The 26,830-nt window shown below is 41.3% G+C and overlaps 22 non-coding genes across 22 annotated transcripts; all 22 read right to left on the reverse strand.

The window, feature by feature from the left end:
• Nucleotides 1–928: 928 nt before the first annotated feature.
• TRNAY-GUA (transfer RNA tyrosine (anticodon GUA)) lies at nucleotides 929–1,014 on the reverse strand. The gene is given in 2 exon segments: nucleotides 929–964; nucleotides 978–1,014. It is a non-coding gene; the product is annotated as a tRNA-Tyr (tRNA).
• Nucleotides 1,015–2,866: 1,852 nt separating this feature from the next.
• TRNAC-GCA (transfer RNA cysteine (anticodon GCA)) lies at nucleotides 2,867–2,952 on the reverse strand. The gene is given in 2 exon segments: nucleotides 2,867–2,902; nucleotides 2,916–2,952. It is a non-coding gene; the product is annotated as a tRNA-Cys (tRNA).
• Nucleotides 2,953–6,075: 3,123 nt separating this feature from the next.
• TRNAY-AUA (transfer RNA tyrosine (anticodon AUA)) lies at nucleotides 6,076–6,161 on the reverse strand. The gene is given in 2 exon segments: nucleotides 6,076–6,111; nucleotides 6,125–6,161. It is a non-coding gene; the product is annotated as a tRNA-Tyr (tRNA).
• A 2,452-nt stretch (nucleotides 6,162–8,613) lies between these two features.
• On the reverse strand, nucleotides 8,614–8,699 carry TRNAY-GUA (transfer RNA tyrosine (anticodon GUA)). The gene is given in 2 exon segments: nucleotides 8,614–8,649; nucleotides 8,663–8,699. It is a non-coding gene; the product is annotated as a tRNA-Tyr (tRNA).
• A 1,852-nt stretch (nucleotides 8,700–10,551) lies between these two features.
• On the reverse strand, nucleotides 10,552–10,637 carry TRNAC-GCA (transfer RNA cysteine (anticodon GCA)). Its single transcript is given in 2 exon segments — nucleotides 10,552–10,587; nucleotides 10,601–10,637. It is a non-coding gene; the product is annotated as a tRNA-Cys (tRNA).
• Nucleotides 10,638–13,761: 3,124 nt separating this feature from the next.
• Nucleotides 13,762–13,847, reverse strand: TRNAY-AUA (transfer RNA tyrosine (anticodon AUA)). The gene is given in 2 exon segments: nucleotides 13,762–13,797; nucleotides 13,811–13,847. It is a non-coding gene; the product is annotated as a tRNA-Tyr (tRNA).
• Nucleotides 13,848–14,407: 560 nt separating this feature from the next.
• Nucleotides 14,408–14,493, reverse strand: TRNAY-GUA (transfer RNA tyrosine (anticodon GUA)). Its single transcript is given in 2 exon segments — nucleotides 14,408–14,443; nucleotides 14,457–14,493. It is a non-coding gene; the product is annotated as a tRNA-Tyr (tRNA).
• Nucleotides 14,494–15,053: 560 nt separating this feature from the next.
• Nucleotides 15,054–15,139, reverse strand: TRNAY-AUA (transfer RNA tyrosine (anticodon AUA)). The gene is given in 2 exon segments: nucleotides 15,054–15,089; nucleotides 15,103–15,139. It is a non-coding gene; the product is annotated as a tRNA-Tyr (tRNA).
• Nucleotides 15,140–15,698: 559 nt separating this feature from the next.
• On the reverse strand, nucleotides 15,699–15,784 carry TRNAY-AUA (transfer RNA tyrosine (anticodon AUA)). The gene is given in 2 exon segments: nucleotides 15,699–15,734; nucleotides 15,748–15,784. It is a non-coding gene; the product is annotated as a tRNA-Tyr (tRNA).
• A 560-nt stretch (nucleotides 15,785–16,344) lies between these two features.
• TRNAY-AUA (transfer RNA tyrosine (anticodon AUA)) lies at nucleotides 16,345–16,430 on the reverse strand. The gene is given in 2 exon segments: nucleotides 16,345–16,380; nucleotides 16,394–16,430. It is a non-coding gene; the product is annotated as a tRNA-Tyr (tRNA).
• Nucleotides 16,431–17,636: 1,206 nt separating this feature from the next.
• Nucleotides 17,637–17,722, reverse strand: TRNAY-AUA (transfer RNA tyrosine (anticodon AUA)). The gene is given in 2 exon segments: nucleotides 17,637–17,672; nucleotides 17,686–17,722. It is a non-coding gene; the product is annotated as a tRNA-Tyr (tRNA).
• A 1,161-nt stretch (nucleotides 17,723–18,883) lies between these two features.
• On the reverse strand, nucleotides 18,884–18,969 carry TRNAY-AUA (transfer RNA tyrosine (anticodon AUA)). The gene is given in 2 exon segments: nucleotides 18,884–18,919; nucleotides 18,933–18,969. It is a non-coding gene; the product is annotated as a tRNA-Tyr (tRNA).
• Nucleotides 18,970–19,529: 560 nt separating this feature from the next.
• Nucleotides 19,530–19,615, reverse strand: TRNAY-GUA (transfer RNA tyrosine (anticodon GUA)). Its single transcript is given in 2 exon segments — nucleotides 19,530–19,565; nucleotides 19,579–19,615. It is a non-coding gene; the product is annotated as a tRNA-Tyr (tRNA).
• A 560-nt stretch (nucleotides 19,616–20,175) lies between these two features.
• Nucleotides 20,176–20,261, reverse strand: TRNAY-AUA (transfer RNA tyrosine (anticodon AUA)). Its single transcript is given in 2 exon segments — nucleotides 20,176–20,211; nucleotides 20,225–20,261. It is a non-coding gene; the product is annotated as a tRNA-Tyr (tRNA).
• A 1,161-nt stretch (nucleotides 20,262–21,422) lies between these two features.
• Nucleotides 21,423–21,508, reverse strand: TRNAY-AUA (transfer RNA tyrosine (anticodon AUA)). Its single transcript is given in 2 exon segments — nucleotides 21,423–21,458; nucleotides 21,472–21,508. It is a non-coding gene; the product is annotated as a tRNA-Tyr (tRNA).
• Nucleotides 21,509–22,068: 560 nt separating this feature from the next.
• On the reverse strand, nucleotides 22,069–22,154 carry TRNAY-GUA (transfer RNA tyrosine (anticodon GUA)). The gene is given in 2 exon segments: nucleotides 22,069–22,104; nucleotides 22,118–22,154. It is a non-coding gene; the product is annotated as a tRNA-Tyr (tRNA).
• Nucleotides 22,155–22,714: 560 nt separating this feature from the next.
• Nucleotides 22,715–22,800, reverse strand: TRNAY-AUA (transfer RNA tyrosine (anticodon AUA)). The gene is given in 2 exon segments: nucleotides 22,715–22,750; nucleotides 22,764–22,800. It is a non-coding gene; the product is annotated as a tRNA-Tyr (tRNA).
• Nucleotides 22,801–23,961: 1,161 nt separating this feature from the next.
• Nucleotides 23,962–24,047, reverse strand: TRNAY-AUA (transfer RNA tyrosine (anticodon AUA)). Its single transcript is given in 2 exon segments — nucleotides 23,962–23,997; nucleotides 24,011–24,047. It is a non-coding gene; the product is annotated as a tRNA-Tyr (tRNA).
• A 560-nt stretch (nucleotides 24,048–24,607) lies between these two features.
• On the reverse strand, nucleotides 24,608–24,693 carry TRNAY-GUA (transfer RNA tyrosine (anticodon GUA)). The gene is given in 2 exon segments: nucleotides 24,608–24,643; nucleotides 24,657–24,693. It is a non-coding gene; the product is annotated as a tRNA-Tyr (tRNA).
• A 560-nt stretch (nucleotides 24,694–25,253) lies between these two features.
• TRNAY-AUA (transfer RNA tyrosine (anticodon AUA)) lies at nucleotides 25,254–25,339 on the reverse strand. Its single transcript is given in 2 exon segments — nucleotides 25,254–25,289; nucleotides 25,303–25,339. It is a non-coding gene; the product is annotated as a tRNA-Tyr (tRNA).
• Nucleotides 25,340–25,898: 559 nt separating this feature from the next.
• On the reverse strand, nucleotides 25,899–25,984 carry TRNAY-AUA (transfer RNA tyrosine (anticodon AUA)). The gene is given in 2 exon segments: nucleotides 25,899–25,934; nucleotides 25,948–25,984. It is a non-coding gene; the product is annotated as a tRNA-Tyr (tRNA).
• A 559-nt stretch (nucleotides 25,985–26,543) lies between these two features.
• On the reverse strand, nucleotides 26,544–26,629 carry TRNAY-AUA (transfer RNA tyrosine (anticodon AUA)). The gene is given in 2 exon segments: nucleotides 26,544–26,579; nucleotides 26,593–26,629. It is a non-coding gene; the product is annotated as a tRNA-Tyr (tRNA).
• Nucleotides 26,630–26,830: the final 201 nt, after the last annotated feature.

Raw genomic sequence — 26,830 nt, forward strand, 5'->3', positions numbered from 1 at the left:
ATCTTGGATGGTGTATAGTGTTCTCTCATTTCCCTTGAGAAATCAAGATTGTCAAGGGGATTCTGCTGTTTTGCCAGTTCATAGCAAGAGATGGGGATCCAAAACACCTGACAGGAAACCAATGAAGATTCGTGTTGGACAGAAAAATAACGTGGCCACAGCCTCAAAGCAAAAGGCATCTATTTTCAGTGATGAAATATAATATAATTATAAATTGTCTGTTATTTTACTTTCCAAGTATTTTACTTTCCAAGTATTCAATAAAATGTGCATTTGGCAAGAGTCCTTCGAGCCGGATTTGAACCAGCGACCTAAGGATGCCTGTTTTACCACTACAGTCCTCCCCTCTACCAACTGAGCTATCGAAGGCTTGGCATATCAACTCTAGCAAACTCAATACGAGCTTCCACTTCAACCGTCGACTTGTAAGCATCTCTTGCAATTCGTGCAAAATACTACAAATTTGGCTTGTGAGGTTCCCGAATTGAGTAAAAGCACATCAGTTCCCAATTAAAAAAATGACCCCCTCCGCAGTCTCCCGCATGTTACTGACCACCATACTAAGGGGGAAAAGTTGAAAGGCGGCACCTCACAGGCCATCTCCTCAGAGTATTCAGCCGCGTTGGGCCTTGACAATATTTTAATATCTTGGATGGTGTATAGTGTTCTCTCATTTCCCTTGAGGAATCAAGATTGTCAAGGGGATTCTGCTGTTTTGCCAGTTCATAGCAAGAGATGGGGATCCAAACCACCTCACAGGAAACCAATGAAGATTTGTGTTGGACAGAAAAATAAGGTGGTCACAGCCTCAAAACAAAAGGCATCTATTTTCAGTGATGAAATATAATATAATTATAAATTGTCTGTTATTTTACTTTCCAAGTATTTTACTTTCCAAGTATTCAATAAAATGTGCATTTGGCAAAAGTCCTTCGAGCCGGATTTGAACCAGCGACCTAAGGATGCCTGTTTTACCACTACAGTCCTCCGCTCTACCAACTGAGCTATCAAAGGCTTGGCAAATCAATCTCTAGCAAGCTCAATACGAGCTTCCACTTCAACCATCGACATTCAAACATCTCTTGCAATTCGTGCAAAATACTACAAATTTGGCTTGTGAGGTTCCCGAATTGAGTAAAAGCACATCAGTTCACAATTAAAAAAATGACCCCCTCCGCAGTCTCCCGCATGTTACTGACCACCATACAAAGGAGGAAAAGTTGAAAGGCGGCGCCTCACAGGCCATCTCCTCAGAGTATTCATCAGTGTTCGGCCTTGACAATATTTTAATATCTTGGATGGTGTATAGTGTTCTCCCATTTCACTTGAGAAATCAAGATTGTCAAGGGGATTCTGCTGTTTTTTCAGTTCATAGCAAGAGATGGGGATCCAAAATACCTCACAGGAAACCAACTAAGATTGGTGTCGGACAGAAAAATAACGTGGCCACAGCCTCAAAGCAAAAGGCATCTATTTTCAGTGATGAAATATAATATAATTATAAATTGTCTGTTATTTTACTTTCCAAGTATTTTACTTTCCAAGTATTCAATAAAATGTGCATTTGGCAAAAGTCCCTCGAGCCGGATTTGAACCAGCCACCTAAGGATGCCTGTTTTACCATTACAGTCCTCCGCTCTACCAACTGAGCTATTGAAGGCTTGGCAAATCGTTCTCTAGCAAACTCAATACGAGCTTCCACTTCAACCGTCGACTTGTAAACATCTCTTGCAATTCGTGCAAAATACTACAAATTTGGCTTGTGACGTTCCCGAATTGAGTAAAAGCACATCAGTTCCCAATTAAAAAAATGACCCCCTCCGCAGTCTCCCGCATGTTACTGACCACCATACTAAGGGGGAAAAGTTGAAAGGCGGCGCCTCACAGGCCATCTCCTCAGAGTATTCAGCCGTGTTGGGCCTTGACAATATTTTAATATCTTGGATGGTGTATACTGTTCTCTCATTTCCCTTGAGAAATCAAGATTGTCAAGGGGATTCTGCTGTTTTGCAAGTTCATAGCAAGAGATGGGGATCTGAAACACCTCACAGGAAACCAATGAAGATTGGTGTTGGACAGAAACATAACGTGGCCACAGCCTCAAAGCAAAAGGCATCTATTTTCAGTGATGAAATATAATATAATTATAAATTGTCTGTTATTTTATTTTCCAAGTATTTTACTTTCCAAGTATTCAATAAAATTTGCATTTGGCAAAAGTCCTTCGAGCAGGATTTCAACCAGCGACCTAAGGATGCCTGTTTTACCACTACAGTCTTCCGCTCTACCAACTGAGCTTTCGAAGGCTTGGCAAATCATTCTCTAGCAAACTCAATACGAGCTTCCACTTCAACCGTCGACTTGTAAACATCTCTTGCAATTCGTGCAAAATACTACAAATTTGGCTTGTGAGGTTCCCGAATTGAGTAAAAGCACATCAGTTCCCAATTAAAAAAATGACCCCCTCCGCAGTCTCCCGCATGTTAATGACCACCATACTAAGGGGGAAAAGTTGAAAGGCGGCACCTCACAGGCCATCTCCTCAGAGTATTCAGCCGCGTTGGGCCTTGACAATATTTTAATATCTTGGATGGTGTATAGTGTTCTCTCATTTCCCTTGAGAAATCAAGATTGTCAAGGGGATTCTGCTGTTTTGCCAGTTCATAGCAAGAGATGGGGATCCAAAACACCTCACAGGAAACCAATGAAGATTCGTGTTGGACAGAAATATAACATGGTCACAGCCTCAAAGCAAAAGGCATCTATTTTCAGTGATGAAATATAATATAATTATAAATTGTCTGCTATTTTACTTTCCAAGTATTTTACTTTCCAAGTATTCAATAAAATGTGCATTTGGCAAAAGTCCTTCGAGCCGGATTTGAACCAGCGACCTAAGGATGCCTGTTTTACCACTGCAGTCCTCAGCTCTACCAACTGAGCTATCGAAGGCTTGGCAAATCAGTCTCTAGCAAGCTCAATACGAGCTTCCACTTCAACCATCGACATTCAAACATCTCTTGCAATTTGTGCAAAATACTACAAATTTGGCTTGTAAGGTTCCCGAATTGAGTAAAAGCACATCAGTTCACAATTAAAAAAATGACCCCCTCCGCAGTCGCCCGCATGTTACTGACCACCATACTAAGGGGGAAAAGTTGAAAGGCGGCACCTCACAGGCCATCTCCTCAGAGTATTCAGCCGCGTTGGGCCTTGACAATATTTTAATATCTTGGATGGTGTATAGTGTTCTCTCATTTCTCTTGAGAAATCAAGATTGTCAAGGGGATTCTGCTGTTTTGCCAGTTCGTAGCAAGAGATGGGGATCCAAAACACCTCACAGGAAACCAATGAAGATTCGTGTTGGACAGAAAAATAACGTGGTCACAGCCTCAAAGCAAAAGGCATCTATTTTCAGTGATGAAATATAATATAATTATAAATTGTCTGTTATTTTACTTTCCAAGTATTTTACTTTCCAAGTATTCAATAAAATGTGCATTTGGCAAAAGTCCTTCGAACCGGATTTGAACCAGCGACCTAAGGATGCTTGTTTTACCACTACAGTCCTCCCCTCTAACAACTGAGCTATCGAAGGCTTGGCATATCAACTCTAGCAAACTCAATACGAGCTTCCACTTCAACCGTCGACTTGTAAACATCTCTTGCAATTCGTGCAAAATACTACAAATTTGGCTTGTGAGGTTCCCGAATTGAGTAAAAGCACATCAGTTCCCAATTAAAAAAATGACCCCTCCGCAGTCTCCCGCATGTTACTGACCACCATACTAAGGGGGAAAAGTTGAAAGGCGGCACCTCACAGGCCATCTCCTCAGAGTATTCAGCCGCGTTGGGCCTTGACAATATTTTAATATCTTGGATGGTGTATAGTGTTCTCTCATTTCCCTTGAGAAATCAAGATTGTCAAGGGGATTCTGCTGTTTTGCCAGTTCATAGCAAGAGATGGGGATCTGAAACACCTCACAGGAAACCAATGAAGATTGGTGTTGGACAGAAACATAACGTGGCCACAGCCTCAAAGCAAAAGGCATCTATTTTCAGTGATGAAATATAATATAATTATAAATTGTCTGTTATTTTATTTTCCAAGTATTTTACTTTCCAAGTATTCAATAAAATTTGCATTTGGCAAAAGTCCTTCGAGCCGGATTTGAACCAGCGACCTAAGGATGCCTGTTTTACCACTACAGTCCTCCGCTCTACCAACTGAGCTTTCGAAGGCTTGGCAAATCATTCTCTAGCAAACTCAATACGAGCTTCCACTTCAACCGTCGACTTGTAAACATCTCTTGCAATTCGTGCAAAATACTACAAATTTGGATTGTGAGGTTCCCGAATTGAGTAAAAGCACATCAGTTCCCAATTAAAAAAATGACCCCTCCGCAGTCTCCCGCATGTTAATGACCACCATACTAAGGGGGAAAAGTTGAAAGGCGGCGCCTCACAGGCCATCTCCTCAGAGTATTCAGCCGTGTTGGGCCTTGACAATATTTTAATATCTTGGATGGTGTATAGTGTTCTCTCATTTCCCTTGAGAAATCAAGATTGTCAAGGGGATTCTGCTGTTTTGCCAGTTCATAGCAAGAGATGGGGATCCAAAACACCTGACAGGAAACCAATGAAGATTCGTGTTGGACAGAAAAATAACGTGGCCACAGCCTCAAAGCTCAAGGCATCTATTTTCAGTGATGAAATATAATATAATTATAAATTGTCTGTTATTTTACTTTCCAAGTATTTTACTTTCCAAGTATTCAATAAAATGTGCATTTGGCAAGAGTCCTTCGAGCCGGATTTGAACCAGCGACCTAAGGATGCCTGTTTTACCACTACAATCCTACCCTCTACCAACTGAGCTATCGAAGGCTTGGCATATCAACTCTAGCAAACTCAATACGAGCTTCCACTCCAACCGTCGACTTGTAAACATCTCTTGCAATTCGTGCAAAATACTACAAATTTGGCTTGTGAGGTTCCCGAATTGAGTAAAAGCACATCAGTTCCCAATTAAAAAAATGACCCCCTCCGCAGTCTCCCGCATGTTACTGACCACCATACTAAGGGGGAAAAGTTGAAAGGCGGCACCTCACAGGCCATCTCCTCAGAGTATTCAGCCGCGTTGGGCCTTGACAATATTTTAATATCTTGGATGGTGTATAGTGTTCTCTCATTTCCCTTGAGAAATCAAGATTGTCAAGGGGATTCTGCTGTTTTGCCAGTTCATAGCAAGAGATGGGGATCCAAAACACCTCACAGGAAACCAATGAAGATTTGTGTTGGACAGAAAAATAAGGTGGTCACAGCCTCAAAGCAAAAGACATCTATTTTCAGTGATGAAATATAATATAATTATAAATTGTCTGTTATTTTACTTTCCAAGTATTCAATAAAATGTGCATTTGGCAAGAGTCCTTCGAGCCAGATTTGAACCAGCGACCTAAGGATGCCTGTTTTACCACTACAGTCCTCCCCTCTACCAACTGAGCTATCGAAGGCTTGGCATATCAACTCTAGCAAACTCAATACGAGCTTCCACTTCAACCGTCGACTTGTAAACATCTCTTGCAATTTGTGCAAAATACTACAAATTTGGCTTGTGAGGTTCCCGAATTGAGTAAAAGCACATCAGTTCCCAATTAAAAAAATTACCCCCTCCGCAGTCTCCCGCATGTTACTGACCACCATACTAAGGGGGAAAAGTTGAAAGGCGGCACCTCACAGGCCATCTCCTCAGAGTATTCAGCCGCGTTGGGCCTTGACAATATTTTAATATCTTGGATGGTGTATAGTGTTCTCTCATTTCCCTTGAGAAATCAAGATTGTCAAGGGGATTCTGCTGTTTTGCCAGTTCATAGCAAGAGATGGGGATCCAAAACACCTCACAGGAAACCAATGAAGATTTGTGTTGGACAGAAAAATAAGGTGGTCACAGCCTCAAAGCAAAAGGCATCTATTTTCAGTGATAAAATATAATATAATTATAAATTGTCTGTTATTTTACTTTCCAAGTATTTTACTTTCCAAGTATTCAATAAAATGTGCATTTGGCAAAAGTCCTTCGAGCCGGATTTGAACCAGCAACCTAAGGATGCCTGTTTTACCACTATAGTCCTCCGCTCTACCAACTGAGCTATCAAAGGCTTGGCAAATCAGTCTCTAGCAAGCTCAATACGAGCTTCCACTTCAACCGTCGACATTCAAACATCTCTTGCAATTCGTGCAAAATACTACAAATTTGGCTTGTGAGGTTCCCGAATTGAGTAAAAGCACATCAGTTCACAATTAAAAAAATGACCCCCTCCGCAGTCGCCCGCATGTTACTGACCACCATACTCAGGGGGAAAAGTTGAAAGGCGGCACCTCACAGGCCATCTCCTCAGAGTATTCAGCCGCGTTGGGCCTTGACAATATTTTAATATCTTGGATGGTGTATAGTGTTCTCTCATTTCTCTTGAGAAATCAAGATTGTCAAGGGGATTCTGCTGTTTTGCCAGTTCATAGCAAGAGATGGGGATCCAAAACACCTCACAGGAAACCAATGAAGATTCGTGTTGGACAGAAAAATAACATGGTCACAGCCTCAAAGCAAAAGGCATCTATTTTCAGTGATGAAATATAATATAATTATAAATTGTCTGTTATTTTAGTTTCCAAGTATTTTACTTTCCAAGTATTCAATAAAATGTGCATTTGGCAAAAGTCCTTCGAGCCGGATTTGGACCAGCGACCTAAGGATGCCTGTTTTACCACTACAGTCCTCCGCTGTACCAACTGAGCTATCGAAGGCTTGGCAAATCAGTCTCTAGCAAGCTCAATACGAGCTTCCACTTCAACCGTCGACATTCAAACATCTCTTGCAATTCGTGCAAAATACTACAAATTTGGCTTGTGAGGTTCCCGAATTGAGTAAAAGCACATCAGTTCACAATTAAAAAAATGACCCCCTCCGCAGTCTCCCGCATGTTACTGACCACCATACTAAGGAGGAAAAGTTGAAAGGCGGCGCCTCACAGGCCATCTCCTCAGAGTATTCATCAGTGTTCGGCCTTGACAATATTTTAATATCTTGGATGGTGTATAGTGTTCTCCCATTTCCCTTGAGAAATCAAGATTGTCAAGGGGATTCTGCTGTTTTGTCAGTTCATAGCAAGAGATGGGGATCCAAAATACCTCACAGGAAACCAACGAAGATTGGTGTCGGACAGAAAAATAACGTGGCCACAGCCTCAAAGCAAAAGGCATCTATTTTCAGTGATGAAATATAATATAATTATAAATTGTCTGTTATTTTACTTTCCAAGTATTTTACTTTCCAAGTATTCAATAAAATGTGCATTTGGCAAAAGTCCTTTGAGCCGGATTTGAACCAGCGACGAGCTATCGAAGGCTTGGCAAATCATTCTCTAGCAAACTCAATACGAGCTTCCACTTCAACCGTCCACTTGTAAACATCTCTTGCAATTCGTGCAAAATACTACAAATTTGGCTTGTGAGGTTCCCGAATTGAGTAAAAGCACATCAGTTCCCAATTAAAAAAATGACCCCCTCCGCAGTCTCCCGCATGTTAATGACCACAATACTAAGGGGGAAAAGTTGAAAGGCGGCGCCTCACAGGCCATCTCCTCAGAGTATTCAGCCGTGTTGGGCCTTGACAATATTTTAATATCTTGGATGGTGTATAGTGTTCTCTCATTTCCCTTGAGAAATCAAGATTGTCAAGGGGATTCTGCTGTTTTGCCAGTTCATAGCAAGAGATGGGGATCCAAAACACCTGACAGGAAACCAATGAAGATTCGTGTTGGACAGAAAAATAACGTGGCCACAGCCTCAAAGCAAAAGGCATCTATTTTCAGTGATGAAATATAATATAATTATAAATTGTCTGTTATTTTACTTTCCAAGTATTTTACTTTCCAAGTATTCAATAAAATGTGCATTTGGCAAGAGTCCTTCGAGCCGGATTTGAACCAGCGACCTAAGGATGCCTGTTTTACCACTACAGTCCTCCCCTCTACCAACTGAGCTATCGAAGGCTTGGCATATCAACTCTAGCAAACTCAATACGAGCTTCCACTTCAACCGTCGACTTGTAAGCATCTCTTGCAATTCGTGCAAAATACTACAAATTTGGCTTGTGAGGTTCCCGAATTGAGTAAAAGCACATCAGTTCCCAATTAAAAAAATGACCCCCTCCGCAGTCTCCCGCATGTTACTGACCACCATACTAAGGGGGAAAAGTTGAAAGGCGGCACCTCACAGGCCATCTCCTCAGAGTATTCAGCCGCGTTGGGCCTTGACAATATTTTAATATCTTGGATGGTGTATAGTGTTCTCTCATTTCCCTTGAGGAATCAAGATTGTCAAGGGGATTCTGCTGTTTTGCCAGTTCATAGCAAGAGATGGGGATCCAAACCACCTCACAGGAAACCAATGAAGATTTGTGTTGGACAGAAAAATAAGGTGGTCACAGCCTCAAAACAAAAGGCATCTATTTTCAGTGATGAAATATAATATAATTATAAATTGTCTGTTATTTTACTTTCCAAGTATTTTACTTTCCAAGTATTCAATAAAATGTGCATTTGGCAAAAGTCCTTCGAGCCGGATTTGAACCAGCGACCTAAGGATGCCTGTTTTACCACTACAGTCCTCCGCTCTACCAACTGAGCTATCAAAGGCTTGGCAAATCAATCTCTAGCAAGCTCAATACGAGCTTCCACTTCAACCATCGACATTCAAACATCTCTTGCAATTCGTGCAAAATACTACAAATTTGGCTTGTGAGGTTCCCGAATTGAGTAAAAGCACATCAGTTCACAATTAAAAAAATGACCCCCTCCGCAGTCTCCCGCATGTTACTGACCACCATACAAAGGAGGAAAAGTTGAAAGGCGGCGCCTCACAGGCCATCTCCTCAGAGTATTCATCAGTGTTCGGCCTTGACAATATTTTAATATCTTGGATGGTGTATAGTGTTCTCCCATTTCACTTGAGAAATCAAGATTGTCAAGGGGATTCTGCTGTTTTTTCAGTTCATAGCAAGAGATGGGGATCCAAAATACCTCACAGGAAACCAACTAAGATTGGTGTCGGACAGAAAAATAACGTGGCCACAGCCTCAAAGCAAAAGGCATCTATTTTCAGTGATGAAATATAATATAATTATAAATTGTCTGTTATTTTACTTTCCAAGTATTTTACTTTCCAAGTATTCAATAAAATGTGCATTTGGCAAAAGTCCCTCGAGCCGGATTTGAACCAGCCACCTAAGGATGCCTGTTTTACCATTACAGTCCTCCGCTCTACCAACTGAGCTATCGAAGGCTTGGCAAATCGTTCTCTAGCAAACTCAATACGAGCTTCCACTTCAACCGTCGACTTGTAAACATCTCTTGCAATTCGTGCAAAATACTACAAATTTGGCTTGTGACGTTCCCGAATTGAGTAAAAGCACATCAGTTCCCAATTAAAAAAATGACCCCCTCCGCAGTCTCCCGCATGTTACTGACCACCATACTAAGGGGGAAAAGTTGAAAGGCGGCGCCTCACAGGCCATCTCCTCAGAGTATTCAGCCGTGTTGGGCCTTGACAATATTTTAATATCTTGGATGGTGTATACTGTTCTCTCATTTCCCTTGAGAAATCAAGATTGTCAAGGGGATTCTGCTGTTTTGCAAGTTCATAGCAAGAGATGGGGATCTGAAACACCTCACAGGAAACCAATGAAGATTGGTGTTGGACAGAAACATAACGTGGCCACAGCCTCAAAGCAAAAGGCATCTATTTTCAGTGATGAAATATAATATAATTATAAATTGTCTGTTATTTTATTTTCCAAGTATTTTACTTTCCAAGTATTCAATAAAATTTGCATTTGGCAAAAGTCCTTCGAGCAGGATTTGAACCAGCGACCTAAGGATGCCTGTTTTACCACTACAGTCTTCCGCTCTACCAACTGAGCTTTCGAAGGCTTGGCAAATCATTCTCTAGCAAACTCAATACGAGCTTCCACTTCAACCGTCGACTTGTAAACATCTCTTGCAATTCGTGCAAAATACTACAAATTTGGCTTGTGAGGTTCCCGAATTGAGTAAAAGCACATCAGTTCCCAATTAAAAAAATGACCCCCTCCGCAGTCTCCCGCATGGTAATGACCACCATACTAAGGGGGAAAAGTTGAAAGGCGGCACCTCACAGGCCATCTCCTCAGAGTATTCAGCCGCGTTGGGCCTTGACAATATTTTAATATCTTGGATGGTGTATAGTGTTCTCTCATTTCCCTTGAGAAATCAAGATTGTCAAGGGGATTCTGCTGTTTTGCCAGTTCATAGCAAGAGATGGGGATCCAAAACACCTCACAGGAAACCAATGAAGATTCGTGTTGGACAGAAATATAACATGGTCACAGCCTCAAAGCAAAAGGCATCTATTTTCAGTGATGAAATATAATATAATTATAAATTGTCTGCTATTTTACTTTCCAAGTATTTTACTTTCCAAGTATTCAATAAAATGTGCATTTGGCAAAAGTCCTTCGAGCCGGATTTGAACCAGCGACCTAAGGATGCCTGTTTTACCACTGCAGTCCTCCGCTCTACCAACTGAGCTATCGAAGGCTTGGCAAATCAGTCTCTAGCAAGCTCAATACGAGCTTCCACTTCAACCATCGACATTCAAACATCTCTTGCAATTTGTGCAAAATACTACAAATTTGGCTTGTAAGGTTCCCGAATTGAGTAAAAGCACATCAGTTCACAATTAAAAAAATGACCCCCTCCGCAGTCGCCCGCATGTTACTGACCACCATACTAAGGGGGAAAAGTTGAAAGGCGGCACCTCACAGGCCATCTCCTCAGAGTATTCAGCCGCGTTGGGCCTTGACAATATTTTAATATCTTGGATGGTGTATAGTGTTCTCTCATTTCTCTTGAGAAATCAAGATTGTCAAGGGGATTCTGCTGTTTTGCCAGTTCGTAGCAAGAGATGGGGATCCAAAACACCTCACAGGAAACCAATGAAGATTCGTGTTGGACAGAAAAATAACGTGGTCACAGCCTCAAAGCAAAAGGCATCTATTTTCAGTGATGAAATATAATATAATTATAAATTGTCTGTTATTTTACTTTCCAAGTATTTTACTTTCCAAGTATTCAATAAAATGTGCATTTGGCAAAAGTCCTTCGAACCGGATTTGAACCAGCGACCTAAGGATGCTTGTTTTACCACTACAGTCCTCCCCTCTAACAACTGAGCTATCGAAGGCTTGGCATATCAACTCTAGCAAACTCAATACGAGCTTCCACTTCAACCGTCGACTTGTAAACATCTCTTGCAATTCGTGCAAAATACTACAAATTTGGCTTGTGAGGTTCCCGAATTGAGTAAAAGCACATCAGTTCCCAATTAAAAAAATGACCCCTCCGCAGTCTCCCGCATGTTACTGACCACCATACTAAGGGGGAAAAGTTGAAAGGCGGCACCTCACAGGCCATCTCCTCAGAGTATTCAGCCGCGTTGGGCCTTGACAATATTTTAATATCTTGGATGGTGTATAGTGTTCTCTCATTTCCCTTGAGAAATCAAGATTGTCAAGGGGATTCTGCTGTTTTGCCAGTTCATAGCAAGAGATGGGGATCTGAAACACCTCACAGGAAACCAATGAAGATTGGTGTTGGACAGAAACATAACGTGGCCACAGCCTCAAAGCAAAAGGCATCTATTTTCAGTGATGAAATATAATATAATTATAAATTGTCTGTTATTTTATTTTCCAAGTATTTTACTTTCCAAGTATTCAATAAAATTTGCATTTGGCAAAAGTCCTTCGAGCCGGATTTGAACCAGCGACCTAAGGATGCCTGTTTTACCACTACAGTCCTCCGCTCTACCAACTGAGCTTTCGAAGGCTTGGCAAATCATTCTCTAGCAAACTCAATACGAGCTTCCACTTCAACCGTCGACTTGTAAACATCTCTTGCAATTCGTGCAAAATACTACAAATTTGGATTGTGAGGTTCCCGAATTGAGTAAAAGCACATCAGTTCCCAATTAAAAAAATGACCCCCTCCGCAGTCTCCCGCATGTTAATGACCACCATACTAAGGGGGAAAAGTTGAAAGGCGGCGCCTCACAGGCCATCTCCTCAGAGTATTCAGCCGTGTTGGGCCTTGACAATATTTTAATATCTTGGATGGTGTATAGTGTTCTCTCATTTCCCTTGAGAAATCAAGATTGTCAAGGGGATTCTGCTGTTTTGCCAGTTCATAGCAAGAGATGGGGATCCAAAACACCTGACAGGAAACCAATGAAGATTCGTGTTGGACAGAAAAATAACGTGGCCACAGCCTCAAAGCTCAAGGCATCTATTTTCAGTGATGAAATATAATATAATTATAAATTGTCTGTTATTTTACTTTCCAAGTATTTTACTTTCCAAGTATTCAATAAAATGTGCATTTGGCAAGAGTCCTTCGAGCCGGATTTGAACCAGCGACCTAAGGATGCCTGTTTTACCACTACAATCCTACCCTCTACCAACTGAGCTATCGAAGGCTTGGCATATCAACTCTAGCAAACTCAATACGAGCTTCCACTCCAACCGTCGACTTGTAAACATCTCTTGCAATTCGTGCAAAATACTACAAATTTGGCTTGTGAGGTTCCCGAATTGAGTAAAAGCACATCAGTTCCCAATTAAAAAAATGACCCCCTCCGCAGTCTCCCGCATGTTACTGACCACCATACTAAGGGGGAAAAGTTGAAAGGCGGCACCTCACAGGCCATCTCCTCAGAGTATTCAGCCGCGTTGGGCCTTGACAATATTTTAATATCTTGGATGGTGTATAGTGTTCTCTCATTTCCCTTGAGAAATCAAGATTGTCAAGGGGATTCTGCTGTTTTGCCAGTTCATAGCAAGAGATGGGGATCCAAAACACCTCACAGGAAACCAATGAAGATTTGTGTTGGACAGAAAAATAAGGTGGTCACAGCCTCAAAGCAAAAGACATCTATTTTCAGTGATGAAATATAATATAATTATAAATTGTCTGTTATTTTACTTTCCAAGTATTCAATAAAATGTGCATTTGGCAAGAGTCCTTCGAGCCAGATTTGAACCAGCGACCTAAGGATGCCTGTTTTACCACTACAGTCCTCCCCTCTACCAACTGAGCTATCGAAGGCTTGGCATATCAACTCTAGCAAACTCAATACGAGCTTCCACTTCAACCGTCGACTTGTAAACATCTCTTGCAATTTGTGCAAAATACTACAAATTTGGCTTGTGAGGTTCCCGAATTGAGTAAAAGCACATCAGTTCCCAATTAAAAAAATTACCCCCTCCGCAGTCTCCCGCATGTTACTGACCACCATACTAAGGGGGAAAAGTTGAAAGGCGGCACCTCACAGGCCATCTCCTCAGAGTATTCAGCCGCGTTGGGCCTTGACAATATTTTAATATCTTGGATGGTGTATAGTGTTCTCTCATTTCCCTTGAGAAATCAAGATTGTCAAGGGGATTCTGCTGTTTTGCCAGTTCATAGCAAGAGATGGGGATCCAAAACACCTCACAGGAAACCAATGAAGATTTGTGTTGGACAGAAAAATAAGGTGGTCACAGCCTCAAAGCAAAAGGCATCTATTTTCAGTGATAAAATATAATATAATTATAAATTGTCTGTTATTTTACTTTCCAAGTATTTTACTTTCCAAGTATTCAATAAAATGTGCATTTGGCAAAAGTCCTTCGAGCCGGATTTGAACCAGCAACCTAAGGATGCCTGTTTTACCACTATAGTCCTCCGCTCTACCAACTGAGCTATCAAAGGCTTGGCAAATCAGTCTCTAGCAAGCTCAATACGAGCTTCCACTTCAACCGTCGACATTCAAACATCTCTTGCAATTCGTGCAAAATACTACAAATTTGGCTTGTGAGGTTCCCGAATTGAGTAAAAGCACATCAGTTCACAATTAAAAAAATGACCCCCTCCGCAGTCGCCCGCATGTTACTGACCACCATACTCAGGGGGAAAAGTTGAAAGGCGGCACCTCACAGGCCATCTCCTCAGAGTATTCAGCCGCGTTGGGCCTTGACAATATTTTAATATCTTGGATGGTGTATAGTGTTCTCTCATTTCTCTTGAGAAATCAAGATTGTCAAGGGGATTCTGCTGTTTTGCCAGTTCATAGCAAGAGATGGGGATCCAAAACACCTCACAGGAAACCAATGAAGATTCGTGTTGGACAGAAAAATAACGTGGTCACAGCCTCAAAGCAAAAGGCATCTATTTTCAGTGATGAAATATAATATAATTATAAATTGTCTGTTATTTTACTTTCCAAGTATTTTACTTTCCAAGTATTCAATAAAATGTGCATTTGACAAAAGTCCTTCGAGCCGGATTTGAACCAGCAACCTAAGGATGCCTGTTTTACCACTACAGTCCTCCGCTCTACCAACTGAGCTATCGAAGGCTTGGCAAATCAGTCTCTAGCAAGCTCAATACGAGCTTCCACTTCAACCGTCGACATTCAAACATCTCTTGCAATTCGTGCAAAATACTACAAATTTGGCTTGTGAGGTTCCCGAATTGAGTAAAAGCACATCAGTTCACAATTTAAAAAATGACCCCCTCCGCGGTCTCCCGCATGTTACTGACCACCATACAAAGGAGGAAAAGTTGAAAGGCGGCGCCTCACAGGCCATCTCCTCAGAGTATTCATCAGTGTTCGGCCTTGACAATATTTTAATATCTTGGATGGTGTATAGTGTTCTCCCATTTCCCTTGAGAAATCAAGATTGTCAAGGGGATTCTGCTGTTTTGTCAGTTCATAGCAAGAGATGGGGATCCAAAATACCTCACAGGAAAACAACGAAGATTGGTGTCGGACAGAAAAATAACGTGGCCACAGCCTCAAAGCAAAAGGCATCTATTTTCAGTGATGAAATATAATATAATTATAAATTGTCTGTTATTTTACTTTCCAAGTATTTTACTTTCCAAGTATTCAATAAAATGTGCATTTGGCAAAAGTCCTTCGAGCCAGATTTGAACCAGCGACCTATGGATGCCTGTTTTACCACTATAGTCCTCCGCTATACCAACTGAGCTATCGAAGGCTTGGCATATCAACTCTAGCAAACTCAATACGAGCTTCCACTTCAACCGTCGACTTGTAAACATCTCTTGCAATTCGTGCAAAATACTACAAATTTGGCTTGTGAGGTTCCCGAATTGAGTAAAAGCACATCAGTTCCCAATTAAAAAAATGACCCCCTCCGCAGTCTCCCGCATGTTACTGACCACCATACTAAGGGGGAAAAGTTGAAAGGCGGCACCTCACAGGCCATCTCCTCAGAGTATTCAGCCGCGTTGGGCCTTGACAATATTTTAATATCTTGGATGGTGTATAGTGTTCTCTCATTTCCCTTGAGAAATCAAGATTGTCAAGGGGATTCTGCTGTTTTGCCAGTTCATAGCAAGAGATGGGGATCCAAAACACCTCACAGGAAACCAATGAAGATTTGTGTTGGACAGAAAAATAAGGTGGTCACAGCCTCAAAGCAAAAGGCATCTATTTTCAGTGATGAAATATAATATAATTATAAATTGTCTGTTATTTTACTTTCCAAGTATTTTACTTTCCAAGTATTCAATAAAATGTGCATTTGGCAAAAGTCCTTCGAGCCGGATTTGAACCAGCGACCTAAGGATGCCTGTTTTACCACTATAGTCCTCGGCTCTACCAACTGAGCTATCAAAGGCTTGGCAAATCAGTCTCTAGCAAGCTCAATACGAGCTTCCACTTCAACCGTCGACATTCAAACATCTCTTGCAATTCGTGCAAAATACTACAAATTTGGCTTGTGAGGTTCCCGAATTGAGTAAAAGCACATCAGTTCCCAATTAAAAAAATGACCCCCTCCGCAGTCTCCCGCATGTTACTGACCACCATACTAAGGGGGATAAGTTGAAAGGCGGCACCTCACAGGCCATCTCCTCAGAGTATTCAGCCGCGTTGGGCCTTGACAATATTTTAATATCTTGGATGGTGTATAGTGTTCTCTCATTTCCCTTGAGAAATCAAGATTGTCAAGGGGATTCTGCTGTTTTGCCAGTTCATAGCAAGAGATGGGGATCCAAAACACCTCACAGGAAACCAATGAAGATTTGTGTTGGACAGAAAAATAAGGTGGTCACAGCCTCAAAGCAAAAGGCATCTATTTTCAGTGATGAAATATAATATAATTATAAATTGTCTGTTATTTTACTTTCCAAGTATTTTACTTTCCAAGTATTCAATAAAATGTGCATTTGGCAAAAGTCCTTCGAGCCGGATTTGAACCAGCGACCTAAGGATGCCTGTTTTACCACTATAGTCCTCCGCTCTACCAACTGAGCTATCAAAGGCTTGGCAAATCAGTCTCTAGCAAGCTCAATACGAGCTTCCACTTCAACCGTCGACATTCAAACATCTCTTGCAATTCGTGCAAAATACTACAAATTTGGCTTGTGAGGTTCCCGAATTGAGTAAAAGCACATCAGTTCACAATTTAAAAAATGACCCCCTCCGCAGTCGCCCGCATGTTACTGACCACCATACTCAGGGGGAAAAGTTGAAAGGCGGCACCTCACAGGCCATCTCCTCAGAGTATTCAGCCGCGTTGGGCCTTGACAATATTTTAATATCTTGGATGGTGTATAGTGTTCTCTCATTTCTCTTGAGAAATCAAGATTGTCAAGGGGATTCTGCTGTTTTGCCAGTTCATAGCAAGAGATGGGGATCCAAAACACCTCACAGGAAACCAATGAAGATTCGTGTTGGACAGAAAAATAACGTGGTCACAGCCTCAAAGCAAAAGGCATCTATTTTCAGTGATGAAATATAATATAATTATAAATTGTCTGTTATTTTACTTTCCAAGTATTTTACTTTCCAAGTATTCAATAAAATGTGCATTTGGCAAAAGTCATTCGAGCCGGATTTGAACCAGCGACCTAAGGATGCCTGTTTTACCACTACAGTCCTCCGCTCTACCAACTGAGCTATCGAAGGCTTGGCAAATCAGTCTCTAGCAAGCTCAATACGAGCTTCCACTTCAACCGTCGACATTCAAACATCTCTTGCAATTCGTGCAAAATACTACAAATTTGGCTTGTGAGGTTCCCGAATTGAGTAAAAGCACATCAGTTCACAATTTAAAAAATGACCCCCTCCGCAGTCTCCCGCATGTTACTGACCACCATACAAAGGAGGAAAAGTTGAAAGGCGGCGCCTCACAGGCCATCTCCTCAGAGTATTCATCAGTGTTCGGCCTTGACAATATTTTAATATCTTGGATGGTGTATAGTGTTCTCCCATTTCCCTTGAGAAATCAAGATTGTCAAGGGGATTCTGCTGTTTTGTCAGTTCATAGCAAGAGATGGGGATCCAAAATACCTCACAGGAAAACAACGAAGATTGGTGTCGGACAGAAAAATAACGTGGCCACAGCCTCAAAGCAAAAGGCATCTATTTTCAGTGATGAAATATAATATAATTATAAATTGTCTGTTATTTTACTTTCCAAGTATTTTACTTTCCAAGTATTCAATAAAATGTGCATTTGGCAAAAGTCCTTCGAGCCGGATTTGAACCAGCGACCTAAGGATGCCTGTTTTACCACTATAGTCCTCCGCTCTACCAACTGAGCTATCGAAGGCTTGGCAAATCGTTCTCTAGCAAACTCAATACGAGCTTCCACTTCAACCGTCGACTTGTAAACATCTCTTGCAATTCGTGCAAAATACTACAAATTTGGCTTGTGACGTTCCCGAATTGAGTAAAAGCACATCAGTTCACAATTTAAAAAATGACCCCCTCCGCAGTCTCCCGCATGTTACTGACCACCATACAAAGGAGGAAAAGTTGAAAGGCGGCGCCTCACAGGCCATCTCCTCAGAGTATTCATCAGTGTTCGGCCTTGACAATATTTTAATATCTTGGATGGTGTATAGTGTTCTCCCATTTCCCTTGAGAAATCAAGATTGTCAAGGGGATTCTGCTGTTTTGTCAGTTCATAGCAAGAGATGGGGATCCAAAATACCTCACAGGAAAACAACGAAGATTGGTGTCGGACAGAAAAATAATGTGGCCACAGCCTCAAAGCAAAAGGCATCTATTTTCAGTGATGAAATATAATATAATTATAAATTGTCTGTTATTTTACTTTCCAAGTATTTTACTTTCCAAGTATTCAATAAAATGTGCATTTGGCAAAAGTCCTTTGAGCCGGATTTGAATCAGCGACGAGCTATCGAAGGCTTGGCAAATCATTCTCTAGCAAACTCAATACGAGCTTCCACTTCAACCGTCCACTTGTAAACATCTCTTGCAATTCGTGCAAAATACTACAAATTTGGCTTGTGAGGTTCCCGAATTGAGTAAAAGCACATCAGTTCCCAATTAAAAAAATGACCCCCTCCGCAGTCTCCCGCATGTTAATGACCACTATACTAAGGGGGAAAAGTTGAAAGGCGGCGCCTCACAGGCCATCTCCTCAGAGTATTCAGCCGTGTTGGGCCTTGACAATATTTTAATATCTTGGATGGTGTATAGTGTTCTCTCATTTCCCTTGAGAAATCAAGATTGTCAAGGGGATTCTGCTGTTTTGCCAGTTCATAGCAAGAGATGGGGATCCAAAACACCTCACAGGAAACCAATGAAGATTTGTGTTGGACAGAAAAATAAGGTGGTCACAGCCTCAAAGCAAAAGGCATCTATTTTCAGTGATGAAATATAATATAATTATAAATTGTCTGTTATTTTACTTTCCAAGTATTTTACTTTCCAAGTATTCAATAAAATGTGCATTTGGCAAAAGTCCTTCGAGCCGGATTTGAACCAGCGACCTAAGGATGCCTGTTTTACCACTATAGTCCTCCGCTCTACCAACTGATCTATCAAAGGCTTGGCAAATCAGTCTCTAGCAAGCTCAATACGAGCTTCCACTTCAACCGTCGACATTCAAACATCTCTTGCAATTCGTGCAAAATACTACAAATTTGGCTTGTGAGGTTCCCGAATTGAGTAAAAGCACATCAGTTCCCAATTAAAAAAATGACCCCCTCCGCAGTCGCCCGCATGTTACTGACCACCATACTCAGGGGGAAAAGTTGAAAGGCGGCACCTCACAGGCCATCTCCTCAGAGTATTCAGCCGCGTTGGGCCTTGACAATATTTTAATATCTTGGATGGTGTATAGTGTTCTCTCATTTCTCTTGAGAAATCAAGATTGTCAAGGGGATTCTGCTGTTTTGCCAGTTCATAGCAAGAGATGGGGATCCAAAACACCTCACAGGAAACCAATGAAGATTCGTGTTGGACAGAAAAATAACGTGGTCACAGCCTCAAAGCAAAAGGCATCTATTTTCAGTGATGAAATATAATATAATTATAAATTGTCTGTTATTTTACTTTCCAAGTATTTTACTTTCCAAGTATTCAATAAAATGTGCATTTGGCAAAAGTCCTTCGAGCCGGATTTGAACCAGCGACCTAAGGATGCCTGTTTTACCACTACAGTCCTCCGCTCTACCAACTGAGCTATCGAAGGCTTGGCAAATCAGTCTCTAGCAAGCTCAATACGAGCTTCCACTTCAACCGTCGACATTCAAACATCTCTTGCAATTCGTGCAAAATACTACAAATTTGGCTTGTGAGGTTCCCGAATTGAGTAAAAGCACATCAGTTCACAATTTAAAAAATGACCCCCTCCGCAGTCTCCCGCATGTTACTGACCACCATACAAAGGAGGAAAAGTTGAAAGGCGGCGCCTCACAGGCCATCTCCTCAGAGTATTCATCAGTGTTCGGCCTTGACAATATTTTAATATCTTGGATGGTGTATAGTGTTCTCCCATTTCCCTTGAGAAATCAAGATTGTCAAGGGGATTCTGCTGTTTTGTCAGTTCATAGCAAGAGATGGGGATCCAAAATACCTCACAGGAAAACAACGAAGATTGGTGTCGGACAGAAAAATAACGTGGCCACAGCCTCAAAGCAAAAGGCATCTATTTTCAGTGATGAAATATAATATAATTATAAATTGTCTGTTATTTTACTTTCCAAGTATTTTACTTTCCAAGTATTCAATAAAATGTGCATTTGGCAAAAGTCCTTCGAGCCGGATTTGAACCAGCGACCTAAGGATGCCTGTTTTACCACTATAGTCCTCCGCTCTACCAACTGAGCTATCGAAGGCTTGGCAAATCGTTCTCTAGCAAACTCAATACGAGCTTCCACTTCAACCGTCGACTTGTAAACATCTCTTGCAATTCGTGCAAAATACTACAAATTTGGCTTGTGACGTTCCCGAATTGAGTAAAAGCACATCAGTTCACAATTTAAAAAATGACCCCCTCCGCAGTCTCCCGCATGTTACTGACCACCATACAAAGGAGGAAAAGTTGAAAGGCGGCGCCTCACAGGCCATCTCCTCAGAGTATTCATCAGTGTTCGGCCTTGACAATATTTTAATATCTTGGATGGTGTATAGTGTTCTCCCATTTCCCTTGAGAAATCAAGATTGTCAAGGGGATTCTGCTGTTTTGTCAGTTCATAGCAAGAGATGGGGATCCAAAATACCTCACAGGAAAACAACGAAGATTGGTGTCGGACAGAAAAATAATGTGGCCACAGCCTCAAAGCAAAAGGCATCTATTTTCAGTGATGAAATATAATATAATTATAAATTGTCTGTTATTTTACTTTCCAAGTATTTTACTTTCCAAGTATTCAATAAAATGTGCATTTGGCAAAAGTCCTTTGAGCCGGATTTGAATCAGCGACGAGCTATCGAAGGCTTGGCAAATCATTCTCTAGCAAACTCAATACGAGCTTCCACTTCAACCGTCCACTTGTAAACATCTCTTGCAATTCGTGCAAAATACTACAAATTTGGCTTGTGAGGTTCCCGAATTGAGTAAAAGCACATCAGTTCCCAATTAAAAAAATGACCCCCTCCGCAGTCTCCCGCATGTTAATGACCACTATACTAAGGGGGAAAAGTTGAAAGGCGGCGCCTCACAGGCCATCTCCTCAGAGTATTCAGCCGTGTTGGGCCTTGACAATATTTTAATATCTTGGATGGTGTATAGTGTTCTCTCATTTCCCTTGAGAAATCAAGATTGTCAAGGGGATTCTGCTGTTTTGCCAGTTCATAGCAAGAGATGGGGATCCAAAACACCTCACAGGAAACCAATGAAGATTTGTGTTGGACAGAAAAATAAGGTGGTCACAGCCTCAAAGCAAAAGGCATCTATTTTCAGTGATGAAATATAATATAATTATAAATTGTCTGTTATTTTACTTTCCAAGTATTTTACTTTCCAAGTATTCAATAAAATGTGCATTTGGCAAAAGTCCTTCGAGCCGGATTTGAACCAGCGACCTAAGGATGCCTGTTTTACCACTATAGTCCTCCGCTCTACCAACTGATCTATCAAAGGCTTGGCAAATCAGTCTCTAGCAAGCTCAATACGAGCTTCCACTTCAACCGTCGACATTCAAACATCTCTTGCAATTCGTGCAAAATACTACAAATTTGGCTTGTGAGGTTCCCGAATTGAGTAAAAGCACATCAGTTCCCAATTAAAAAAATGACCCCCTCCGCAGTCGCCCGCATGTTACTGACCACCATACTCAGGGGGAAAAGTTGAAAGGCGGCACCTCACAGGCCATCTCCTCAGAGTATTCAGCCGCGTTGGGCCTTGACAATATTTTAATATCTTGGATGGTGTATAGTGTTCTCTCATTTCTCTTGAGAAATCAAGATTGTCAAGGGGATTCTGCTGTTTTGCCAGTTCATAGCAAGAGATGGGGATCCAAAACACCTCACAGGAAACCAATGAAGATTCGTGTTGGACAGAAAAATAACGTGGTCACAGCCTCAAAGCAAAAGGCATCTATTTTCAGTGATGAAATATAATATAATTATAAATTGTCTGTTATTTTACTTTCCAAGTATTTTACTTTCCAAGTATTCAATAAAATGTGCATTTGGCAAAAGTCCTTCGAGCCGGATTTGAACCAGCGACCTAAGGATGCCTGTTTTACCACTACAGTCCTCCGCTCTACCAACTGAGCTATCGAAGGCTTGGCAAATCAGTCTCTAGCAAGCTCAATACGAGCTTCCACTTCAACCGTCGACATTCAAACATCTCTTGCAATTCGTGCAAAATACTACAAATTTGGCTTGTGAGGTTCCCGAATTGAGTAAAAGCACATCAGTTCACAATTTAAAAAATGACCCCCTCCGCAGTCTCCCGCATGTTACTGACCACCATACAAAGGAGGAAAAGTTGAAAGGCGGCGCCTCACAGGCCATCTCCTCAGAGTATTCATCAGTGTTCGGCCTTGACAATATTTTAATATCTTGGATGGTGTATAGTGTTCTCCCATTTCCCTTGAGAAATCAAGATTGTCAAGGGGATTCTGCTGTTTTGTCAGTTCATAGCAAGAGATGGGGATCCAAAATACCTCACAGGAAAACAACGAAGATTGGTGTCGGACAGAAAAATAACGTGGCCACAGCCTCAAAGCAAAAGGCATCTATTTTCAGTGATGAAATATAATATAATTATAAATTGTCTGTTATTTTACTTTCCAAGTATTTTACTTTCCAAGTATTCAATAAAATGTGCATTTGGCAAAAGTCCTTCGAGCCGGATTTGAAGCAGCGACCTAAGGATGCCTGTTTTACCACTATAATCCTCCGCTCTACCAACTGAGCTATCGAAGGCTTGGCAAATTGTTCTCTAGCAAACTCAATACGAGCTTCCACTTCAACCGTCGACTTGTAAACATCTCTTGCAATTCGTGCAAAATACTACAAATTTGGCTTGTGACGTTCCCGAATTGAGTAAAAGCACATCAGTTCACAATTTAAAAAATGACCCCCTCCGCAGTCTCCCGCATGTTACTGACCACCATACAAAGGAGGAAAAGTTGAAAGGCGGCGCCTCACAGGCCATCTCCTCAGAGTATTCATCAGTGTTCGGCCTTGACAATATTTTAATATCTTGGATGGTGTATAGTGTTCTCCCATTTCCCTTGAGAAATCAAGATTGTCAAGGGGATTCTGCTGTTTTGTCAGTTCATAGCAAGAGATGGGGATCCAAAATACCTCACAGGAAAACAACGAAGATTGGTGTCGGACAGAAAAATAATGTGGCCACAGCCTCAAAGCAAAAGGCATCTATTTTCAGTGATGAAATATAATATAATTATAAATTGTCTGTTATTTTACTTTCCAAGTATTTTACTTTCCAAGTATTCAATAAAATGTGCATTTGGCAAAAGTCCTTTGAGCCGGATTTGAATCAGCGACGAGCTATCGAAGGCTTGGCAAATCATTCTCTAGCAAACTCAATACGAGCTTCCACTTCAACCGTCCACTTGTAAACATCTCTTGCAATTCGTGCAAAATACTACAAATTTGGCTTGTGAGGTTCCCGAATTGAGTAAAAGCACATCAGTTCCCAATTAAAAAAATGACCCCCTCCGCAGTCTCCCGCATGTTAATGACCACTATACTAAGGGGGAAAAGTTGAAAGGCGGCGCCTCACAGGCCATCTCCTCAGAGTATTCAGCCGTGTTGGGCCTTGACAATATTTTAATATCTTGGATGGTGTATAGTGTTCTCTCATTTCCCTTGAGAAATCAAGATTGTCAAGGGGATTCTGCTGTTTTGCCAGTTCATAGCAAGAGATGGGGATCCAAAACACCTCACAGGAAACCAATGAAGATTTGTGTTGGACAGAAAAATAAGGTGGTCACAGCCTCAAAGCAAAAGGCATCTATTTTCAGTGATGAAATATAATATAATTATAAATTGTCTGTTATTTTACTTTCCAAGTATTTTACTTTCCAAGTATTCAATAAAATGTGCATTTGGCAAAAGTCCTTCGAGCCGGATTTGAACCAGCGACCTAAGGATGCCTGTTTTACCACTATAGTCCTCCGCTCTACCAACTGATCTATCAAAGGCTTGGCAAATCAGTCTCTAGCAAGCTCAATACGAGCTTCCACTTCAACCGTCGACATTCAAACATCTCTTGCAATTCGTGCAAAATACTACAAATTTGGCTTGTGAGGTTCCCGAATTGAGTAAAAGCACATCAGTTCCCAATTAAAAAAATGACCCCCTCCGCAGTCGCCCGCATGTTACTGACCACCATACTCAGGGGGAAAAGTTGAAAGGCGGCACCTCACAGGCCATCTCCTCAGAGTATTCAGCCGCGTTGGGCCTTGACAATATTTTAATATCTTGGATGGTGTATAGTGTTCTCTCATTTCTCTTGAGAAATCAAGATTGTCAAGGGGATTCTGCTGTTTTGCCAGTTCATAGCAAGAGATGGGGATCCAAAACACCTCACAGGAAACCAATGAAGATTCGTGTTGGACAGAAAAATAACGTGGTCACAGCCTCAAAGCAAAAGGCATCTATTTTCAGTGATGAAATATAATATAATTATAAATTGTCTGTTATTTTACTTTCCAAGTATTTTACTTTCCAAGTATTCAATAAAATGTGCATTTGGCAAAAGTCCTTCGAGCCGGATTTGAACCAGCGACCTAAGGATGCCTGTTTTACCACTACAGTCCTCCGCTCTACCAACTGAGCTATCGAAGGCTTGGCAAATCAGTCTCTAGCAAGCTCAATACGAGCTTCCACTTCAACCGTCGACATTCAAACATCTCTTGCAATTCGTGCAAAATACTACAAATTTGGCTTGTGAGGTTCCCGAATTGAGTAAAAGCACATCAGTTCACAATTTAAAAAATGACCCCCTCCGCAGTCTCCCGCATGTTACTGACCACCATACAAAGGAGGAAAAGTTGAAAGGCGGCGCCTCACAGGCCATCTCCTCAGAGTATTCATCAGTGTTCGGCCTTGACAATATTTTAATATCTTGGATGGTGTATAGTGTTCTCCCATTTCCCTTGAGAAATCAAGATTGTCAAGGTGATTCTGCTGTTTTGTCAGTTCATAGCAAGAGATGGGGATCCAAAATACCTCACAGGAAAACAACGAAGATTGGTGTCGGACAGAAAAATAACGTGGCCACAGCCTCAAAGCAAAAGGCATCTATTTTCAGTGATGAAATATAATATAATTATAAATTGTCTGTTATTTTACTTTCCAAGTATTTTACTTTCCAAGTATTCAATAAAATGTGCATTTGGCAAAAGTCCTTAGAGGCGGATTTGAACCAGCGACCTAAGGATGCCTGTTTTACCACTATAGTCCTCCGCTCTACCAACTGAGCTATCGAAGGCTTGGCGTATCAACTCTAGCAAACTCAATACGAGCTTTCACTTCAACCGTCGACTTGTAAATATCTCTTGCAATTCGTGCAAAATACTACAAATTTGGCTTGTGAGGTTCCCGAATTGAGTAAAAGCACATCAGTTCCCAATTAAAAAAATGACCCCCTCCGCAGTCTCCCGCATGTTACTGACCACCATACTAAGGGGGAAAAGTTGAAAGGCGGCACCTCACAGGCCATCTCCTCAGAGTATTCAGCCGCGTTGGGCCTTGACAATATTTTAATATCTTGGATGGTGTATAGTGTTCTCTCATTTCCCTTGAGAAATCAAGATTGTCAAGGGGATTCTGCTGTTTTGTCAGTTCATAGCAAGAGATGGGGATCCAAAATACCTCACAGGAAAACAACGAAGATTGGTGTCGGACAGAAAAATAACGTGGCCACAGCCTCAAAGCAAAAGGCATCTATTTTCAGTGATGAAATATAATATAATTATAAATTGTCTGTTATTTTACTTTCCAAGTATTTTACTTTCCAAGTATTCAATAAAATGTGCATTTGGCAAAAGTCCTTCGAGGCGGATTTGAACCAGCGACCTAAGGATGCCTGTTTTACCACTATAGTCCTCCGCTCTACCAACTGAGCTATCGAAGGCTTGGCGTATCAACTCTAGCAAACTCAATACGAGCTTTCACTTCAACCGTCGACTTGTAAATATCTCTTGCAATTCGTGCAAAATACTACAAATTTGGCTTGTGAGGTTCCCGAATTGAGTAAAAGCACATCAGTTCCCAATTAAAAAAATGACCCCCTCCGCAGTCTCCCGCATGTTACTGACCACCATACTAAGGGGGAAAAGTTGAAAGGCGGCACCTCACAGGCCATCTCCTCAGAGTATTCAGCCGCGTTGGGCCTTGACAATATTTTAATATCTTGGATGGTGTATAGTGTTCTCTCATTTCCCTTGAGAAATCAAGATTGTCAAGGGGATTCTGCTGTTTTGCCAGTTCATAGCAAGAGATGGGGATCCAAAACACCTCACAGGAAACCAATGAAGATTTGTGTTGGACAGAAAAATAAGGTGGTCACAGCCTCAAAGCAAAAGGCATCTATTTTCAGTGATGAAATATAATATAATTATAAATTGTCTGTTATTTTACTTTCCAAGTATTTTACTTTCCAAGTATTCAATAAAATGTGCATTTGGCAAAAGTCCTTCGAGCCGGATTTGAACCAGCGACCTAAGGATGCCTGTTTTACCACTATAGTCCTCCGCTCTACCAACTGAGCTATCGAAGGCATGAAAATTGTTCTCTAGCAAATTCAATACGAGCTTCCACTTCAACCGTCGACTTGTAAACATCTCTTGCAATTCGTGCAAAGTACTACAAATTTGGCTTGTGACGTTCCCGAATTGAGTAAAAGCACATCAGTTCACAATTTAAAAAATGACCCCCTCCGCAGTCTCCCGCATGTTACTGACCACCATACAAAGGAGGA

The sequence above is a fragment of the Ambystoma mexicanum genome, chromosome 1p (genome assembly GCF_040938575.1).
Source record: "Ambystoma mexicanum isolate Mex_15411 chromosome 1p, UKY_AmexF1_1, whole genome shotgun sequence".
NCBI lineage: Eukaryota > Metazoa > Chordata > Amphibia > Caudata > Ambystomatidae > Ambystoma > Ambystoma mexicanum.